Source organism: Protopterus annectens, chromosome 1.part0 (genome assembly GCF_019279795.1).
Source record: "Protopterus annectens isolate FY-2018-M chromosome 1.part0, PAN1.0, whole genome shotgun sequence".
NCBI lineage: Eukaryota > Metazoa > Chordata > Ceratodontiformes > Protopteridae > Protopterus > Protopterus annectens.
In genome coordinates this window covers 471778716-471792175 of record NC_056725.1, presented here as the reverse complement: position 1 = coordinate 471792175, position 13460 = coordinate 471778716, and the positions used below count along the sequence as shown (strand labels likewise).

The window sequence follows — 13460 nt, the reverse complement described above, 5'->3', positions numbered from 1 at the left end:
TAATTGGTGCCACAGCCATGGCCTTAAGCTGAACGCCAAAAAATGTATAGTCATACCCTTTGGGAAAAACAAGGTACCCACAAATTACCACATAGGTGGTAATCCATTAAGTACGGAAGAGGTAATCAGGGACCTAGGGACCCAGGTTGACAGTAACCTCTCATTTGACACTCACATTGCCAAAGTGGTTAGGAAGACCTTCTATATTGCCCACCTTATCATGAAAGGTTTCACATCTAGATCAAGAGAGGTCATTGTGCCCCTGTACTCTTCTCTTATCAGGCCAATGATTGAGTACAATGCCCCATTTGGGATGTATCTTACCCGACACCTGCAGCAGTTGGAAAGACCACAAAAGTTCCTCACCAAGAGGATAAAGGGTCTTAAACATATGTCATATGCTGCCCGACTGAAAAAACTCCAGCTCTATTCAGTCGCATACCGCCTACTCAGAGGTGACCTGTGCCTGACGTAAAAGGCCATGTCCAATCCGGAATTAATGGACATGCTCCATCTCAGAAAATCCAAATCCATCAGAGCCACGAGAGCAAGAGACTTAAACCTCAACACAGAAATAAATAGGACGTGCTGGAGGGACAGATTCATAACCCAGAGGCTCCCTACACTCTGGAACAGAATCCCAATCCATGTTAGGCAGAGCCCCTCACTAACTCTATTCAAGAGAAATCTTGACGAGTGGATGGGAGATCATAGGTTTACCCCGGGGGTCATCTCTGTGTCATTACTAGACAGAGGCACAGTAAACTAAACCCTAAATGGGCGTAGTATTCTCATCCTAAGGGGTGGTGAAAGCCACACACACTCTGGCTAGGCTTATAAATGCCCTAGGGCAGATAGCCTAGTACGAACCTATGAACCTATATGGTACTTCCTTGTTTATTAAATGACTTTTGTACACATGCCACCAACATGTTTATTGTATGTTGTATGATTCGAATGTGGGTCATAGCCGAACAAAGCCCTTGGAGCAGTTCATTTACCTGTGTTATCACTTAAATATACAAAATTCAGTCTCAAAGCAATATTTCATTTCTCATCCTATTGCATTATGTAAAGCAAAACTTACATAATCGGTTTATTAAATCTGCCCAATGTGGGGAGCTAACATCCTGCAGCTATTCTTCATCCAGACAGATGGAAACACAAACACACACACACACACACACACACACACACACACACACACACACACACACACACACACACACACACACACACACACACACCTTGATAAAGGTAGAAATCTACATTTATTACACAATACAGATAGTTTTATTTAGCTATGCTCTTTGAAATATCATCAAGTTTATTTACATCCACAGTATATCATCAGCCCTACTGAAATTTCTTTAAACCATGTTTATATTATACATTAAAAAACAAAGTAAAGATTTACCCACTGCACCAGCAAAATACACACATGCATATATATATATATATATATGTATATATACATATATATATATATATATATATATATATATATATATATATATATATATATATATGTGTGTGTGTATGTACACACACACACACACACACACACACACACACACACACACACACACACACACACACACACACACACACACACACACACTCACACTCACAAACACACACAGCCCCAGAACTCCCTAGTCCACCTATAACAAACACCCAAACCCAAATCTACACTTAATTAGAAAAAATAACAATAAATAACACACTGTAACTCTCACCCAGATAAGTGTTTTTAGAAAATGAGTGTGATAAAGCAAAACATGGATTACATCTCTCATTTGCTTCAAAATAAACAAAAAATAATTTCCCACACTGTACATTCAAAATACACAAACTACCCCCCACAAAAAACACTACCTATCTAAATAACCCATTAAAATGTATGTTTCTCATACTAAAATGAAAAAAAAATTAAGCTATAAAAATAAAAAAAAACACACTGATTGCAACTAGCCAAATGAAAAATTGCATTACAAGCAAAACTTATGCAATTGTATGTTTAACTTACATTTAAACAAAGTATAAAACTAAAAATCCTGACATAGCCTTCAATATACTATTATAATTCATAAAAAAAAAATAGTGGACAGTACAAAACATAGATGAAAAATTACCAGCGTAGAAAGCCATTTATTAAATATGTTTGCTGTAGCATAGACTAGTTTGCTGTAGCATAGACTAGATCCAGGCCTGCTGAATCTAGCTTTGTTTATATGCTTGTTGTTTGTTTGCTTGTTATTTCCCTGGAACGCTAATTCCACCTAATACTGGCTTCTCAGCTTCTGTGTATCACTAGTGATATCTGCATTGCTTACTGTACTTATTTCCTTGTTTCACTTGAAAGAAAGTTACTGTTTGTCGTTTTTGCATTTAAGTTACCTGTAACACATTGCACTTAAGTTACCTGGCACTTGCTCACTAAAGCAATTATATAAGTCAGCACTAAAAATTAAAAGCACTACACCCTCACTCCCCACTGGCCCTTGTTTTCAATTATTAAGGAATTCCCAATATTATTCTAGCATGTCCAAAGGTCAGTTGTCAATCTCCTCTCCGGTCCAGCTGGTGAATCTGGGAATCTTGAGGCAATGTTACAACTGCCTCATGTACACAGACAACCCTCTCCTCCTCCCAACAAATTCCAACCCATGTGAGAGATGCAACCATATAGCCAAACTGGAGGCTAAGCTCTCAACTCAGTACTGGCATAACCAGTCAGGAGGAGAAGGAAACCACACTCACTACAATTCCAGTCTCACATAGACCTACCACGACAGCAAACCAAACACATAATCACACAAAAACATACTCGGAGGCTCTAAATAAAGATCTGCCTAAGCAACAGAGACCTCCAAAGCAAACACCCAAGCAACAGCTACCCCAAAACAAAACATGTGCAACACATATCTCACAAAGCCAGTGTGCCAAACAGTCACAGCCCTTAAGACTAAACAACACACCTGATACACTTGTAATAGGTGACTCTATCGTCAGGCACACTGACGTCCTGCTCACCAGGCTGAACAAGGAGAGGGTCATGGTGAGCAGCCTGTCAGGTGCTGGGATCCGCCACATAACACAAGCACTCAGGTCACTCCAAGGCAAGTACAAATATGACTCAGTCATTGTCCATGCTGGTGTGAATGACCTGAGACGTACCTCCCTGGACTACATGAACAGAGACATAAAGGAGCTCTCTGAGCATGTAGCCCAGGCCGGTATGACCCTGACTTGAGTGGCATCTTACCCTCACCAAGAATGATGCCACAATATGAAGACAAGATGATCAATTTCAACAACTGGCTTAAGTACTGGTGTCATTCAAAGGGGATCCAATGCCTGTCAGCTTGGGATGATATGCTCGACAAGCCACGATGCTTCGCTAGGGATGGCTTGCACCTGTCACCCCTGGGCTTTCGGATATTGGCAAAGGCTCTTGCTACCCCCATAGTGCCTTTTTTAGGCAAGGCTCAAAAGACAAACCCACCTCCATAGGTATCACAAGGGATAAGAAACTAAGAGTAATGCTACTCAACGCCAGAAGTCTAAACCTCAAGATGCATGCACTCGAAACTCTCCTTAGCATGGAGAACATCGATATCTGTGCAGTAACAGAAACCTGGTTCAGGGCTCCCGAGAGCACCCCAGCACTACCAGGTTATACCTCATACCATGCTTTTCGGCCCCAAAACTTGGATCGAACCACAAAAGGAGGGGGAGTATCGATATTCATCAAAGATAGCCACACCTCCAGGTTGGTGGCAAAGCACGAAGCATCAGAGACTATCCATGTGCAACTAACAGTGGGTAAAACTGCCTTCCAGTTTATAGCCTGCTACAGACCACCCTCCCAAACCCAGGAACCCCACTCGGCCTTCCTGAGAACACTGGAAAATATGAAGGTCTCTACAAACACCATTATATTGGGCGACTTCAACTACCCAAACATAGACTGGGCACATTACTCTAGCTCCAACACCCTAGCCCAAAGGTTCCTAGAATTTATAAACTCAAATGCCAGGACTGAGCCTTGTGGGACGCCACTTGTAACTGGTTTGGAGTCTGACATGGCTCCAGCAATTCTAACCATGTGGGTTCTGTCCTTGAGCCAGTTTGCAATCCATCTAGTGACATAGGGGTTTATATTTAAGCTGGTGAGCTTATCTATAATGCCCGAGTGGGATATTGTATTGAAGGCTTTTGCGAGGTCCAGGTAGGCTGTGTGGACCACCTTCCCCTCATCAATGGCCTTGGTGACTGTTTCAAAGAAATCAACCAGGTTTAAGAGGCAGGATCTGCCCTTAACAAAGCCGAACTGGGTAGGATCCAGTGTCTGTAGGTCCCCAATATCTTTATTTATGAGGTCCATGGTGATCCTTTCCATAGCTTTGCAGACCAAGCTAGTCAGGCTTATGGGGCGATAGTTTCCAGGATCCGTTGAGGCACCACCTTTATGGAGAGGGACCACTGTTGCTGTACGCCACTCTTTGGGCACATATCCTGTAGTAACGCTGAGATTGAACAGTAGTTTTATGTTTGGGTTTAGCTCTTCTTGGAGTTCATGTAGGATGCAGCCCGGGACACCGTCTGGTCCCATTGATGCTGTGTTTTTGCTTTGGAGAGGCGTCTCTTACCTGAGCATCTGAGATGTCAGGGGGGCAGCACTCTGCTGGGATAGATATTTGCCCTTTTGGTGGGGAGGGGGGGGGAGAAGTTTGCGCTGAACCTGTCAGCTAGGATGTTGGCAATATCTGTGGGTTCAGTGTATTTTTTGTCATTTTGGACTAATTCTGAGCATATCTGGGAATTACCACCCAGGTTCCTAACATAACTAAAGAAAGCCTTGTGATTATCCTTAGTGTCCTGTGCAATTTTTCTCTCGAAGTTGGCCTTAGACAATTTTATGAGTGCCCGTAGTTTTTTGCTAATACTGATCAGTGATGCCTTCCCTTTAGGTGGTAGTCCATTAAGTACAGAAGAAGTAATTAGGGACCTGGGGACCCAAGTTGATAGCAATCTCTCATTTGACAACCACGTGGCCAATGTGGTTAGAAAAACATTTTATATAGCCCACCTAATCATGAAGGGATTCACATCTAGATCAGGGGAGGTCATCGTGCCTCTTTACTCATCCCTCATCAGGCCCATAATTGAGTACAATGCCCCTTTTGTCCTTACCAGACACCTGCAGCAACTGGAAAGACCCCAAAAGTACCTCACCAAGAGGATCAAAGGGCTCAAACAGATGCCATATGCTGCCCAGTTAAAGAAACTCCAGCTCTACTCAGTGGCATACCGCCTGTTCAGAGGCGATCTGTGCCTGACGTATAAAGCCATGTCCAACCCGGAATTAATGGACATGCTGCACCTCAGAAAATCCAAATCCCATCGAGCTACGCGCTCGAGAGACTTGAACCTCAGCACTGAAATAAATAGGACATGCTGGAGGGACAGATTCATAACCCAGAGGCTCCCTTCACTCTGAAATAAAATCCCAGTCCAGGTTAGGCAGAGTCCCTCATTGACTCTATTCAAGAGGAATCTTGATGAGTGGATGGGAGATCATAGGTTTACCCCGGGTATCATTTCTGTGTCACTGTTAGACAGAGGCACAGTATACTAACCTCGAAAAAGGGCATAGCAAAATAAATTCAAAATGGGTGGCGAAAGCCAAACACATTCTAGCTAGGCTTATAAATGCCCTAGGGCAGATAGCCTAGTATGAACCTATAAACCTATGAACCTATGAACCTATGTGTGTGTATGTATATTTATATATATATATATATATATATATATATATATATATATATATATACACACACACACACACACACACACACACACACACACACACACACACACACACACACACACACAGTACAGGCACAGAATAATGCTAATCATCCCAGAATGTTAGCACTTTGGGAGATGAGAAGAACGTGAAGATTGAAGGTAGCGTAGCTTGAATTCACCTTCTTGCTTGTATTTTAAATGGAAGCCCTGTAACTAATGGATCCCAGTCCACCTGTTAAAATCAATCATTTGGATGTGGTTCAATTAATTTATGTATGATACACAAATGACAGTAGCCCAGATGTCAGAACTTAGATTAGGAGCTAACAGGGGGAGGGGATTAAATGATACAGTCTCCCTTAAACCCCATTTAAAAAGTAGACCATTGTAAAGACTACTTGTATACATTAACTCCTTAAACATGTTCACACCTGGCCAAGACTTATTACATTGTTCTTTAAGACATCTCTCTTCCGTGTGTCCCAACTTATACCTCTTCATTTTTTCCATTTATTGGATCCCCACATCCGTACTATTTATACATCATCATTCATATACACATACATCCACCTATATATTTCTTATATTTCTTATATTTCTTATATCTTTCTCCCTTATATCCACACAGGTTTCAGTATTCTTTCTGGACAGATAGTACTAGTCTCTTGATACCTAGTGTACCCATGATTCTCATTACTTTTCACCAAATTTGTTATAGAATAGCTGGATGTTATTCTACATCAATATTTCATGTTGATACAATTCTTTCTATTCTCTCATATGGGTCTTGGTACCCGTTTTTTCTTGGTACAATTTTAGCCTTGGGATATGAAGGATATACTATCCATCACCCAGAGTGGATTTTATAGTTTTTTATATTTACCCATATCCACCTGTCTCTCTAGTATTACTTTATTACCTTACAATCTGCGTGGTTGGGTTGTTAACTATGCACACCTTTAGGAGTGGTTAAGAAAGTTGTTTGTATTCAATTTTTTACAATAATAGAAGTAAAAATAGTGCTACCTAATTGAATTGACTATACTTTTTATAATGAGCTAGATAATTCGTTTATAAGTGCTTTAAGCTATACTATTAAATTATTGGATTTTGTATAGATTGTTTAACAACCTTGTACAGCTATTATCTATTTCATAATATGTCTGTATGCTTGTCATTTCTTAGTTGTTTTTATCACTGATCCCCGATAGATGGTGCTATTACTTCATTTGAGACACAGACACGTCATTCCGCTGTCTACGGATGACGCACATTAGATTCTTACCAAATGTATAGTTGGAGTTTTCGTAAAAGGTTTTATTGTTATGCATTTATGGTTTTGAGTGTGTTTCAAACAGGAAATTTTAATTTACCTAGGACATCTATTACCATACATACAAATGAAAACCAACTATGATAGGATGCCTTGCGAGTCTCTCGCGGGTGAGCTTGGTTAGTAAAATCGTAGGAAAGAATACCTACAATGATTGGATATGATGTCTGATTTTAAACCAATGAATAATGTTTTGAATACTGTCATACATTTTAAATTGATTTTAATTGTACTTTGATTTGTATCTGAAGAAGCGGTAGTTTACCGCGAAAGCGCTCATCTTGTTCTAATAAATCGTTTTTACCTTTATAACATTCAGTATTGGATTATCTGTTTGCCACAGTGCCGTGGAGTGATAGTGATTACAAGCGACTTTGCTGCTTTTTAGCCTATTGGAATACAATTCTTTGGATGACTAACTCGTGTTTTTTAAAGACTGAGTCTCTGACATTGTATTGATTGCCAGGTCGGCGTCTGAATTTTACCAGAAGAACCGTTTTTTATATACGGAATTACTGCTCTGCAACGGTCGATGCTTTGACCCTATACTTAAATCGCTTCCAGGCTTGGAACAGTCACTCTGTAACACTTCTGCCTCCAAGGGTTTTATTTTATATTTTTGGGACGTTTTTGTTTGTCAATATATATATATATATATATATATATATATATATATATATACACACACACACACACACACACACACACACACACACACACACACACACACACACACACACACACACACACAGTACAGGCACAGAATAATGCTAATCATCCCAGAATGTTAGCACTTTGGGAGATGAGAAGAACGTGAAGATTGAAGGTAGCGTAGCTTGAATTCACCTTCTTGCTTGTATTTTAAATGGAAGCCCTGTAACTAATGGATCCCAGTCCACCTGTTAAAATCAATCATTTGGATGTGGTTCAATTAATTTATGTATGATACACAAATGACAGTAGCCCAGATGTCAGAACTGCAAATAAGTTCACTAGACTACAGAAGTTAGGATACTTTGCCCTTGACTACAATCTTAAAAAATTCTACAAACTAGAGTCTTGGTGACCCAGAAGATAACTGCATTTTTACATGCCATGACATGATATGAGATTGTGGCCTTAGTTGTGTCTATCTAACCATTGTTCTGGGATCTAAAGAAATCTAATTTCCAAATTCAGCATGCACTGAAGAAAGCCATCACTCTACTCACCCTCTACTTTTCTATGAGAGGAATTATCTATAAAAATCCTCTTCCTGGCTCTTCAGTGTATAGACATAATGCCCAGGGATAAAAACAGCTCATTTTAATCAACATTACTTTCATTTATTATTTCTGTAATACTGTTTTACAGATCCTTAGTGTGCACTGATGAATTTCCTCTACTTTTTACTTCTTGTGGAGAATAGGAGCTTGTCCTACTTAAGCTTTTCTGCTGCTAAAACTGAAGGGCCTCCTTCCCCTGTTTTCTCCTCTAATTAAATGCTTTCAGCCCTGGCTCACATACAGTAGCCGTTTGGGATTCCCCAAACACGTTCCTTATTGTATGACCTAAGCTCACCATTCATGTCACTTTTTGAACAAAGAATGTTACTATATCACAGTCTGAAGTAAAAACAAAATAAATCTCTAGAGATTCCTGTGTTAAACAGACCAGCTTCATAATGCGATATGTTCTTAAACCAGCTATAAGATCTTAAAAAATATAAATACACCATACATTTCATGTGCACCTCATTATGAGGAATGCTCCTCACTTTGAGTCTTTAAAATGTTCATGCCCCTCTCAGTTCCACACTGAAAGGGTCATTCACACAATCAGTGTTAAGAGTTGTTTTCAGTAATACTGAATCATATCACTTCATTAAAAGAACTTCTATTAAGCATGAAGTAATACATTTTAACCTTCCTGTAAGCTTTCTAGATGGACGTGTTAATAAGTGTTGCACATTTTGACCATTTGTGCCACATTAAGATAGATAGTATTCCACCTTCTAGAGAGAGAGAGAGGTTGAGAGCTATAAAATACACCAAATAACCAAGGCCATTTGTATGTAATGAAATAGTGATATCCTTAGTGCAGTATAGCATGCAGCCATGTTGTTAACTTTGCTGAAGTGTACAACGGAATCATGACTTCTGTAATGGAATTTACCACATAGTCATAATACCCTTATGTGGTATACTGTGGAATAATTATAACATTTTGCAGCACAAGGAATTCTATTATCAAATTAACAAATAATATTACTTTACAAATCCTAAAACATAATTCAAATTTGAAAAACCCAACTGCTCATAACGATATGCAAAGCAGCTTTCTGCTCGGCCACCCAAGTCATCCTTCCCTCCCCAGCTAGACAAAAATCACTGTCTGTGGTACTTCTTAACTTCCTTTCATAATCATTTTTACTAATTTTGAGTCAGAGTATGTAAGGCAGTCTAATTAAAAACGTCACTTCTTTATTATACTTCAGTCCTGTCGACTGTCAAATGGTGGTGGGCTGAATATGCTCACGCTTTACAGACAAAACACAAGCCATGTAACTGCCACTAATTTCATATAGCTTAGAGTCTCAACAATGGTGAACTGTTTCAGAGGAACAAGATTTGCTTAAATAAAACTTGTTCAGTGAAAGTAGTTTTCTTGACAGCAGATTATTTTAGAATGACTGCAGTTTTTTTTTTTTTTTTTGTGGGGGACCCTCCCCCATGCAGGAAAGCTGACTGTGCCCTTGGCAACAATCTCTAACCTACACAATTAGCTTTGAGATCACCACATCTCAGGAGAAAGGAGAATTCACAGATCCCCCAATGCAACATTCGCTGGCTACTGTAGCACACTCCAGAATGTGCCAACACACACACAGGATGAAGTGTAACATGGCCAACTAATGCTGAGTTTCACCAGTATGCACTAAAGAAACCTACATTTTTCATCTGTCTGAACAAAGGAAAGGTGTTCACCACAAGTGAGTGCAGACTTCAGCTAAGAAGGTTCCTTTTGCTGAACTCTCCTCACTTAAGTGAGACTCGACTCTTGCTTTGACAAATTGTATGACTACCTACCTTAACAGGTATGTAAGAATGGTTTTACACTGGCAGCCAATATAACTACTGGTAGCAGAAATGAGATGAAAATAGTATGTATCTTGCTGATCTAGATTTAAAGGTTTGATTCCCACAACCACTACTTCCAAACAGTTTGACTCTGAAGAAGGCACTTAAACTGTATAATTTCTGCAGTATCCTCCTGACAGTGGGGAACTGTGTGCACAGTGATGTTTGTGTAGTTATCTCCAGGACAAAGCACTTTTATAAATAATAAATTGCAAAACACAGAAAAATGACCTGAACTCATGTTTGTTGTAAATCCAACTTCATTCATTTGTCCATCAGGAAGGCGAGGTCTGCCACTTCACAAATGACATCCCATAGTTGCATTAAAAATAGGGTAATTGAAAGTATTTCATGAATTATATGAAAAAAAAGAGCAATACATAAAAGCAAATGTTCATTTTTATTACTTCACATAATTCTGACTTCACAATTAAAAATGCAGATCTGTATTTTTGTATGTGTAAAGTATGCATTACTTATTGAAAAATAAATGATTTGGACAAGCTGTAGTTGGAGATAAGCCACTGGGTCAGTGGCCCTAGTTTAATGTTAAGAGGTACAGTTATAAACAGGAAAGGCTACATACAGAAGAAAGGTGAAAGATATATTGAAAGGAAGACTAAATATTAACTCTGTGTGTACTTAGAAGGAACACTTAGAGTCCTTGTCGCAATTATTTTCCTTCTTAATTAGCATTTGTATATTCCAGCTGTACTTTTTTAGTTATGTCAGTGGCAAGAGCACATCATGGCTTTTCCAGCCAGATGGTTATCCATCACTTCAGTTTATATGCTGAACAAAATGAAAAGCAGTAGAATATGTAAATGCAACACTAAATTGTATGTTTATATATTTATGTACATATACGTATAATGCATAAATATATAAACAGACCCACCCATCATAAATATGTGTAATGTATGACATAAATTCCACATAAAATTCCACAGCTATGACAAAAATAGTGCATATCACCAGTTAAAAGTTAAGACAATGCATATCACCAGTTAAAAGTTAAGACAATGCACTATATTTTTGTCTACTTCTTACAATCAGAAATCCCGGGATGACTCTCAGGTTACTCCACCCAGATACCACATACTTCTAGCAAGTCATTACTTCTTCTAATAAACAGCCTACCTGCTTGTCTGAATTAGGCTATTCAGGCAAGACTCTGATGCAATACTACTAAGGGCTGAGGCCTGGCAAAGGTTGCGGAACTCAAAGGATGTAGTGCAGTGTTGTGCTGAGGCACTATAGACAACCTGACAATTTCTTATTCTCTGCTTCCCATTAACAATGCTCATAAAATGACAACAGATTCCTGAGTGATGCACACCATGCCCAGCACTTAACAAATGCATGTGTAAATCCCACCTCTCCTCTCAATCCTACCCCTTCCCCTAAAGGCAGTCAAATTGCAGTTCCATTGGCTAAAAGTTCAGAGGTCAAGTGTCACTTCTGCACAGGGAATTTGCTTAACCAAATTGTAGCAAAATAAAAAATACTTATAAAATATCTTTTATTCTGGGGGTAGGTTAAAGCCCCACCAGACTCCTATGCAAGGGAGCACTCCCATATTAATTATTCCAACAAGAAATCACTACATCTTGGGGGAAGGAGAAATGTAGGCAATGCACCAAATTTAGTTTATGAAAATTTATGAATTCTGATTTACACAACATGGTTGTGATCATGTCAAAGGATTCCAAGGCAGCTCAGTTCAGTTGCTCATCTCCACTTCCCTCCAAGAGAAGGAGGGCATCTGTACGGTCAATCAATCTTTTCTCTTCTGACTCTCTGATAATCTTCAGCTATCACTCAGGTCATTGATGTCACAGTTAGGAACAAATCTTCTACTCTAGCAGGTGAGAATAAGCCACGTATTTCTAAAACTGACCCACAAGTTACTGTTTCTAGCTGAAGAAAAAGAGTTCCAGGTCTTGCAATCACATTCTTTCTAAAAAAAAAACACCTACCTTCATGCCAGTGTTGCTCAGCTTAAATACTTTCCACTTAACACAGATAAGAATCTTTCATCTCAAAAGACTATATATTTACTAGAAGGAAGGACAGACAGACTGTAACAAGTGCAGCCCTAGGAAGTAAGCATTCTAAGAAGAAATAGGAAGTGCAGTTATTTAGCATAAGAGACAGAGGTCATGTATGTGTCAAAGGGACAGGACAACCCATAAGCCAGTCTAAGGGGCCTATATGTTGTAGTGACTGAGAAATGCAACAAGGTGTGTCATAAAGGAAATGGAGAAAGTTACTCATTACGACCAGGTTGAATTCTGTTTGTTTGACTCAATCTCGGAAGGTGGAGTGGGCTGGGATTTACTAACCTGGAACCGAAAAGGAAAAAAAAAGCATTTATCAGAAACTCATTTCAGAAATATGAAACTGGCCGATGGCAGGACTAAAGCTAAATGTACTGCAAAATAAATTAGCTGCAAAAATACATAACACAGTGGAGTGGGAGAGAAAAACATTAAGAGAGCAGAAAAATACCGATTACAGAACTAAACAATGTTTTACTCATTTTTAAACAAATCAATGTATCTGACACACTCTTCAGGGATTCATTAGTAAGTCAAGACAACCTTTATGTCTCTCCCAAGGTTATGATTTCCTACAAAGAAAAAATGCAGCATGCCTCCAGTTCCAGACTGTGACATCCAAAATTATAAAATAGTAGAAAAACTTCCTCAAATCCTGGAAATGTTGATAATGTAATTTCTAGGCAAAATGCAACCTTAATTAATATTTTGTGTTTATACCTTGTTACTCTTCATGAGGGAGAGAACTGAACAAAATCATTCTTTTTGCCCATCCTCTCTGCATAATTCACATCCTGTTGTAGTTCTTATAATTTTGTTCACAGCATTATGTCAGTTTTACAGTAAAAAAATAGCAGCGGTACGACAGATGTGGGTCTGCATTCTGTGAAATGAGATTACTGTTTCAATCAACATACGCTCGCTGACAATGATTGATGTAATAATTACATTTTTGCCAAAATGCACCAAGTGTTCTAAGTGACTTCAATGTATTCTCTATCTAAAAAGCAGGCTTACACTGCACTAGGTTGAAAGTTTTTTTTTTGTTTGTTTTCTTTTTGTAGAAAGTATGGGAAAATAACTTTAAAACAGCTGCTGGATAAATTTTCTCTGTCCAAGATGCCCAGTAGC

At 39.0% G+C, this 13460-nt stretch overlaps 1 protein-coding gene across 1 annotated transcript in view; it reads right to left on the bottom strand.

Annotated features, from left to right (window-relative positions):
* Positions 1-13407: 13407 nt before the first annotated feature.
* Positions 13408-13460, bottom strand: part of LOC122792966 (IQ motif and SEC7 domain-containing protein 2-like) — an 875781-nt gene continuing 875728 nt past the window's right edge. Inside the window, exon 2 of the mRNA XM_044060566.1 lies at positions 13408-13460. This exon is cut by the window's right edge and continues 239 nt beyond it. The gene's annotated coding sequence lies outside the window, so the exon portion shown is untranslated.